The 8,769-nt window shown below is 61.0% G+C and overlaps 1 protein-coding gene across 1 annotated transcript in view; it reads left to right on the forward strand.

Annotated features, from left to right (window-relative positions):
* The window catches only part of EEF1A2 (eukaryotic translation elongation factor 1 alpha 2), a gene marked incomplete at its 3' end in the record, with an annotated part of 23,908 nt that overhangs the window by 7,129 nt on the left and 8,010 nt on the right, over positions 1–8,769 (forward strand). Inside the window, exon 2 of the mRNA XM_006769563.2 lies at positions 4,491–4,500. The remainder of the gene's footprint in view (positions 1–4,490; positions 4,501–8,769) is intronic.

Consider the following 8,769-nt stretch of genomic DNA (forward strand, 5'->3'; position numbering starts at 1 on the left):
GGGCGCTAGGCCGGGGAGCCCATTTGCAGAGGAGACCACGGGAGGCCACTATACGACCGCGACGCGCGGAGCTGCGCACGCGCGGACGCGCACGCTTATGTGCGGCTGCGCGCTTACGTCACGGGGCGGGGCGCCCGGACCGCGCCCCCCGACCTGCTCTCCAGGGTTGGCCCCGGCGGAAGTCCAGCCCCGCGGAGTTCCTCAGACCTCGGGCGCCTGGGAAGCGTGGTTCACTGACCCTCGCCCCTGTCCTGGAGCAGGGCCTGTCCCCTCTTCCGGCCCCGGCCACCCTCTCGGACCCCTGCCGGCCCGGCCTATCTCGCCCTGTCCGCCCCGTGGAGGCGGCGGGGGCCCTGGGCCGTGGCCCCTGCACTCCCCGGTTGTGTTGCGGTGCACAGCCCTGGACCGAGCCCGCAGGCCCAGCTTCCGCAGTGTCCCTGTCCTCGGCCTTCTCCGCTCAGGACTCTCTCACCCGGCACAGGAGTGGGCCCAGCGGCATCTCCGCCCCCAGCTGCGGGAGCTGGTGGTACCCAGGGGATGCTGTGCGCCTGAGCCTTCCGGACATGGCCCTTCAAAGCTTCACGGCTGGTGAAACCCTCCTGTATCCCCTTCGCAGCTCTGCAACCCACATCCCAGTTCCCAGCTCCAGCCGGCCTCTAGGCTGCTGGTGAGGCCCAGGTGGCATCCAGGGCAGGGCACTGGCAGCAAGGGCGTTTATTTGAGTGACTGGGGTGAAGACTCGCTGTTTGGGGATTTCTCCAGTAGCTGGGGGCAGTGGTCCCCTGTTTTGGGTGACCCCAGAATATTTCCCCAAGGTGCCTGGGGCTTGTAAATCAGAAGGACTTCCTTTCTGATATGAAGACTGCCCTCGACCTCCTCACACAGACCCATGCCCCAACCTTCCTCTGCAGGGAGGGGCAGCCAGCAGCTCTGGACATTTGGCTCTGTAGCTGGGCCCTGGCCGGCTGCACAGTTTTCTTCCCCGGTGGTTGGGAGGCTCTCAGGTCTGTGGGGGCTTCAGGACGAAGCTGCCGGAAGACGCCATACCCCTTCTGCCAGGCTCTCCACATCTGCATCACCCTCAGGACCCCTCCAGCATTTCAACTTCCAGTGCAGCAGGGAGGAACCAGAACCCTGAGAGGGGAGGGGCCTGGCCATCCCTGGACACAGGCTTTTCCAGGCTGGGTGGAGATGGAGGTTGCCGACCTTGTGACTGATACCTGGTTTGGGCAGCAGTGTGGCCTGGGGGACCGTGGGAGGAGGTGCAGTTGCCTGTCCCAGGCAATTCTCATCCTTCACCTCTTCCATCTCCCCTGGGGTCCCCACTAAACGGGCTTCTGCTGGTCCATGGGAAAGGGACAGTCCCAGGGGCTCTCCCAGCCATTGTCCAGGTGGGTCTTCCACGAGCTCCCACGATTACCATGCCTCCTGCAGGAGGTGAGCTGGAGTGCATGTATGGACTGAGACACATGGCCCCACAGGAGAGGCACATGGCACCCACCAGGTTGCCCACAGAGCACTGCAGCCCCAAACCCCACTTCACAGCCGACACCTTCTCTCATCGTTGATTCTCAGTGCCTCTGGATCGAGACCCATAGTCACATCCCGGCCAGTTTTAAAGGACATCTTCTCCTCCCCGCTCCCACTCATCAAATCCTGAGCCTGGTCGTGGTTGAGTGCACCAAAGCCATGCCCCAATAGTCCGTGCTGGCCTGGCCAGCAGCTCTGCTCCTCGGGCCTCAGAGCTGCCCGCCCTCTGGCCTCTGCTCTGGTGCAGGTCACTGTCTGTCCTGGGAGGGGCCAAACTTGCCGGTGCCTATGCATCTGCCCCCATAGGGCCCCGAGGGCAGGAGGGCCACCAGGGCGTCTGCAGCTCTTGTTTCGGGCTGGAGGCTGGTTCTGGCCTTGCTGCTGTGTTTGTTTGTTTGTTTAATTAATCATCACCTGAGGATATTTTTACATTGTTTTTTTTTAGAGAAAGTGGAAGGGAGGGGGGAGACAGAGCAAGAGAAAGAAGCATAGATGTAAGAGAGACACATTAATTGGTTGCCTTCTGACCAGGGCCAGGGATCGAGCCTGCAACCGAGGTACATGCCCTTGATTACCATCGAACCCGGGACGCTTCAGTCAGCGGACTGACGTTCTATCCACTGAGCCAAACCGGCCAGGACACTGCTGTGGTTTTTGGGCTGATACACATCTATCTGATCATCCAGAGCTTATGGAAGAACCTACTACTGTGTGCCAGGCAGTGCAAGGCCTGGGTGCGCAGAGGTGGGTAAGCAGGAATTCTGCCCTCTCCAGGTGCAGCCCCTGGAGGCTGAGAAGGTGCAGTGCCAGAGCAGGGAGGTGCACAGGCCTGGGGCCCGCAGGGAGTCCTGGTGCCCTGGGCTGGGGGGTGGGAGGCTGAAGCCAGGTCCTGCCTCTGGGGGGAAGCAGATGGTGAGATGTCCCAGAGGCTCCCGGGAGAGGGCCTGGGTGTGCCTGCCCTGGGCCGGGCAGCACCTCCTTCCTGGGGCTGACCAACAGCGCTAGGCCCTGGGCCACCTGAGGAAGCTGCACCCAGCATCCGCCGCCCAGGTGGGACCCAGGCTGTGTCTCCCTCGGCTCCCTGGGCTGGTTCAGCCTGGGCAGCTGTGGTGGGTTTGGGAGAATAGAGGAGGAGACGGGCAACTGGGGTCTTGACACCCCTCTTCTGGACCTCAAGAAACAACAGCTCCACCCCAGGCAGAGCTGCCCGTGGAGGGCCGGGCTTCCGACCTGGAGGAACTCTGGTGGGCTTGGAGTGTGGTTCGGTCCTGCCACTGCGGAGCCTCCACTCCCTCCCGGGAAGGAGGGGGATAATGCTCCTTCCTAACAGGGTTCTCTGAGGAGGGGACGGAGAGGGACGGCTGGTGCCTCGAGTGGAGGCTCTCAGCAGCCGTGGTCCTGGGAGCTGTGGCTGTTCTGTTACCTGTATCGTTAGTTACCTGTACTGCTACTCTGATTGCTGGTATTTGGGGGCGAGGTGAGAGCTTTGCCAAAGCCCTGGAGCCTGGCAGCCTCGCCCCTTGCCTGCGGGGTCAGAACACCCCTCGCCCGGTGGCAGCCACTGCCCAGCTCTTAAGCGCAGCTGGAGCCACTGTAGGTAATGTCACCGTTTGCAGAAGAAATTGCCACTACAGAGTAATCTAGAATAATGAAAGCATAATATGCTAATTAGACCTGACATCCTTCAGGATGAAGGGGGGGTGGGGGCTGCGAGGTAAGCCCGGGTCCTGTCCTGGGTGCCAGAGGGAAGCCGGTGCCAGCAGCCGGGGGAAGGAAGACCTACTCTTGTATGACTTTCGTGCATCGGGCCGAAGACCTGCTCTTGCACAAATTTGGTGCATTGGCCTCTAGAGTTAATAAACGCCTACTACGTGGGAAGCACTGGTGTGGCCAGATGCTGTGCTGGGGGGGCAGCGCAACAGCTGTCCTGCATTTGCCTGCTCTGAGAGGTGGGGAGTGCAGGACTCACAGGGCTATTTTGAGGTTAAGATGCTCCATGTGCATGCTTGGACTGGTGCCTAGCGCTTAGTAGGTGCACAGTGAAAGTTAGATGCGGTCGTTGTTCACAGCGCATCTTACACTGGAAATAGCGCGATCGGTTTACTTGTTGGTGAAGCGAACTGTCCAGGACCAGGGATGGTGTCTGTGCCCTCAGCTGTGAGCACAGCGGCAGCAGGCTGTCTGGAGGGGCCTTTGGTGAGAGGGGCGGTCCCCTCGCCTGGACAGAAGACATCACAGGTTTTCAGCATGAAGGACCAAGGAGGTCAGCGCACTCCCCGAGGCAAGTGTTTGGTCCCGGGAAACACTGAGCAGCAACCCTGCTGGGCTCTGGAATTCAACCCAAGGCACACAACCGACTGACAAGTGTTTATTCATCAAAAATGCTAAACTGCAGGATAAAATGCAAAGTTACTCAGCATCAAACACCAGGAGCACCTGGACCGGGGGACGCACTCGCTGGCTGTGAGGCGAGCTGGTCCAGGTGCGGGTTCTAGGACAGGCCTGCAGCAGCTGCTGTAGAAACACCCATGTGAGTGATGGAGGGAGCCTGGCGAAACCTCAGCAAAGAGGAGTGGAAAGGGCGGCCGCTGCCCAGTCAGAGCTGTGAGGCCTTCCGCCAGCGGCCGCCGCCCTGATGGAGAAAGACCAGTCCTCCCCCAGGACCGAGTGAGGCCCGGGCGTCCCTGTTCATGGGCGACATCATGATCTGGCATCACGGGATCTACAAAAAGCTCATTGAAGGATGACCGCAAGATGCAAAATCAATACACAAAAATCACTCCAACTTCTACATACTAGCAATTTACACATACAAGTAGCTGCAGAAATTTAAAAAAATTTACAAACACCATTCGTGGGCAACTCTCTGCCCAGGAAACACCTAATCAAACCTGTGCAGAACTTGGGCGCTAAGAAGGAACTGCTGACGAAAGAAACCAAAGACGGCCCAGGCCCGGCCGGCGGCTCCGGGTCAGAGCACCCCGATGCGCCAAGGTTGGGGGTTCCATCCCCAGGTCAGGCACAGATGGGAATCAACCAATGAATACAGGCAGAAGTGGAATGACAAATCTCTCTCCCTCTCTCTCTCACATAACTAACTAAATAAATGCCTAAGTAAATGGAGAAAAACCACTGATTCACTCCAAATTGATGTCTAGATTTCATGCAATTCCAGTGAGAATCCAGCAAGAATCTTGAAGATAGAGACAAGCAGACCCTAAAATCGGTATGGAAAGAAAGACAACGGACGACAATAACTAAGGCATTTCTAAAACAGAAGAACATGGAAAGTTGTAATACCCAAGTCTTTTTACTGAGATAAAATTCTCATGACAAAACTAACCAAAATGTGCAGTTCAGGGTTCCAGGGCCAGGTCTCCGTCAGGACCCCGTCCTTCCCCGCACCACGTCCAGCCTCCTGGGTCTGGCGGGTGTGGGAGAGAGCCTTTCCTGGGCAGGGAGGCTCCGCCACCTGCCAAAGGAGCTGCTGCCGCTTCCCGGGCCTGCTCATGGCTGAGAGCCGCCCCGCTCTCCTGCTCTGGAGGCAGGAGGTGAGAACAGGCTCTAAGCTGCTAACGAGCTTCAGGTTCCCCAAGGCAGTTCTGCCCAGAGATGTCCCCCTTGAGCCTCTGGGGGCTGGCTGAGCTCTGTGCCCCTCCGTCGCTCAGTGCAGGTCCCAGGAGGGCAGCTCTGCTTTTGGTCAGCCCCCAAGGGAACCCGGACCCAACTGGGGAAGGAGGGCCCCCGAGCCTGCAGCTCCCGGGCTGCCCCTTCTCTGCCCCCAGCCTGTGTGGGTAGGATGGTGTGTGGGGCGCCTGCTACTCTATTCTATGGCCGCCAGATCCCCCTCCCCTGGAGCAGGTGGGCACTGGGCTTGTGCAGGGCAGAGGCCAAGCTCTAGTGTGGGCGCCTGCTGCACACACGTGCCACCCTGGCTCCTGGGGCGTGAAGGCCTTGGGCAGGGGAGAGAGGAGCCTGTGGAGCTGCCTGCGCCTTCACTATGGCAACGGCTCCCTCCTTCACTGCGCTGCAGGCACAGGGGACCCAGATAGCTCCTATGGCCCAAGTGCCCCTGGGAAGGAAGGGGGCAGGCCAGGCTTCCCTCCTCCTCCTGAGGGTGTGGGCTTCCCTGGCAGATTCAGGCTGGCCTGGTGCCCTCCCAGACCCAGAGAGTGGTAGGGTGGAGTGTTTGGGGGCCTAGATTGTCCAGTAAATCACCCCTCCTCCTGTTTCACTTGGCTGGCTTGTGGGGCCCTTGGCTTGCGTGGGGTCTAGCTGGTGTGCATATGGCTAGCCTGTCCCCTCATCCCTGTCCCTGCCCCCTGCCTTCCCCTCCTCTAATTTAGGGGCCATGACCTTGCTTTTCTGTACCATAGAAATCACTTAATTTGCACCTTGCAGACAGCTCAGTTTCCTGGGTGCTGGGCCCAGAGGACGGGGTTGGGGGCGGGGGGCTTGTCCCCAAGGGTCCTGCTGCCCAGGTAGTCTGGGAGACTGACTGACTCTACACAGGAGGGTGCACACTGATGTCCTGGGGACAGAGGGCAGCCTATGGCCCAAGGCCAGGGCTTGAGGTCATTCTGAGACACCCGAGGCCAGAGTTAAGCCCAGCCCTGCCCCTGCCCTGCCCAGTCTCAGCCTAGTGACAGTCATCTGCATGGCAGCCCCCCCTGCTGTCCCGGCCCCACAGGACAGCCCAGGTCCAGGGGCTGCCTTCTGCATCCGCAGGTTATTGTTAGCCGGCAGTGACATCACCGGCAGCCAATGGGAGACGTGTTTATTTCCAGGCCTGACAGCTTGAGAACCGTTAATTTTAGCAGGATCTTCTTTCCCAGGCTTGAAACCCCAGCCAGCCAAAGAGGGGGTGCCTGTGTCTCCCAAACTTCCCATTGGCTGGGCCTAAGGGCCAAGGGAGGGGGCGGCCCCTGAAAGTATGCTGTGAGGCTGCACCAGCCTGGCTGGCTAAAGTCCTCAACTGCTGGCTGCTACAGGGTCACCATAGGGGACCAGAGGCTGCTATGTGAGAGAAGGGAGTGTGAGGGCGGGCAGCTCGGCGGGCCTGGCTGAGCTCTGGCTCAGGCCTTCTGAGCACACTGCACACTCTGCCCTCCTGGCTCTGCGGCTTTGGGCACTGTGCGTGGCTTCCTTGTGCCCCGCGGGCCCTTGGTCCGTGGTGCTCAGCCAGCCCTGCACAGCTCTCGGTGAGTGGCGGTGGCTGTGTATAGGTTGTGTCGTGTCTAGCAGTTATTCAGTACCAGCCCCAGTTATGGCCGCTAAGCGCCACCGATGGTTAGTGGCTGTGCCGTAGCTCTTCGGTGCTGGGGGGTGGTAGGAGCTGTCCTGCATGGTTGGCGTGTCATTATGGAGTATCTAGCTTACTTAGCCTCAAAATCCGTGTGCCGAGTATCTCCAGATGGCCGAGTCACCTGGTTCCCTGGTCTGCAGGGCAGCCCGGCTGCAGGTGGGGGGGTGTGAGTTGGAGGCTCTTTGAAGAAACCACCTGACACCCCTCCCCAGGGTCAGTGTGCAGGCCCTCGGGAGGACACTGCATTCCACCAGCAGCGGCTACTGTTCTGGACAGCAGCAGGCCACTGGCCCGGCCAGCCCTAGCACCGGCCCCACAGGGCAATTTGGTGCCGCCAGCTGCCAGGGAGCCGGATGAGAGGGTGGGGCTCAGCCCTTTGTGTGAGGGTGTCTGACAAATGCCCTTTGAGGCTGCAGGCATGAGGGTGCTGATGCTGGGGTCTTCCAGGGGAAGCTGGACTGGGTGTCCCGGGGACCCTGGCCTCCCGCCCCCTTTCTGGCCCATCCCCACCTCGGCCAGTCCCAGTGGCTCCCAAATCCCAAGTAACCTTCAGGCCGGAGGGGATGCATTAAATATAGAGAGCAGCTGGGGGCAGGCGCGGCCTCGCTCTCTTGCCAGGCGTTTATTTTTACTCCCTGGCTTCTGTCTGATGGTATCAGCAGCACTGGGAAGTGTGGGGTCATCTGCCCGGTCTGTGGGTCTGAGGGTGGGGCAGACCCCGGGACAGCCCTGGGCGGGGCCCAACCTTCCCTGAGAGACCCTCTCACCGGCGGGAGACCTGCTGGGCCCTAACCACTGCTCTGGCCCCGCTTCACTTCCTGAACCGTGGGCACTGGGCCTCTGCACTCACCCACTCAACACATTTCCCGAGACCCTGCTCCACCTCCTCCCAGAGCCTGTGGTTACAGAGCGACATGCCTGTCCTCGGGGTCCAGGCAGATGGGAGCAGCCACCGCCACGTGATGATGGGAACGTGACCTGACAGGACGCAGGTTCCAGGAGCTCCGTAGCCTTGGTCTCCACACAACACAGGGCTTCCCCATCCCTCTCCGTGAAACCCCCTGGCCATGGTCCCCAGGCCGCCCCCCTACAGAATGGGGCCATCTGCGGCTTGAAACTCTACCCCCACCAGGACCTAGAGCGAGGGAGGCTGAGGGGCACAGCCTGGGGCTCCTGGAGCAGATTACTGCATCGGCAACTCTTCGTCCCTGGGGAGCATCGTGCACACGTAAACACCAGGATGGCCCTTTAAGATATTGGGGGGCAGTGCTCTGGGGATAAACTTTGAGTGTCTCCACTGAGAGGGGCCCAGGCGGAAATGGCCCTCTCCAGGGGCCTGAGGGAGGGTGGTCTGAGCAGATCTGCGGAGGAACCTCAGGCCAGGCTGAGGGGCCCTGGAGGCCCGCGCTCCCGGCCGCACCACGGGGCCAGGCAGGGAGGAGCCTGGCTTGGGGGCCTGCGTGGTGAGCCTGTGTGGCAGGCAGGTGGGCCAGGGGCTTGCAGACAAGCCGGTTCCCCCTGGGCTGCATCCTGGAGATGCCTCAGGACAGGCACCAAACACGCAGGGGGCCCGCCCCTGGCCCCAGAACCCCACCTCAGGCTGTCCGCAGCCCCCAGGCCTGCCCTGCTCTCTGCCCAGCACCCCTGCCACCCTGTCCCCGCGGGCCTCACCCCTAGGGACCCCCGTTTATGTCCGAAGTATCTTTCTGCAGGTTCTCTCCCCACTTCTCTCTCTGAGAGCGCCTGAGCCTGGCCTCCGCCTCTGCTCTCCGTCCTCGGTCTCTGGTGTGCTTCTCCTCTGGCTCCGCTCTCCATCTCTGGCCCTCCCTCCTGTCCGTCTCCCTCTCCCTGCCCCCAGCTCTCTCCCGCCCCCTTGCCTGCGCCTGAGCTCCCTCCGGGTGCGTCTGGTCTCGGCGCCTTTGTAGCGCTCCCTC

The sequence above is a fragment of the Myotis davidii genome, unplaced genomic scaffold (assembly GCF_000327345.1).
Source record: "Myotis davidii unplaced genomic scaffold, ASM32734v1 scaffold244, whole genome shotgun sequence".
NCBI classification, from domain to species: Eukaryota; Metazoa; Chordata; class Mammalia; order Chiroptera; family Vespertilionidae; genus Myotis; species Myotis davidii.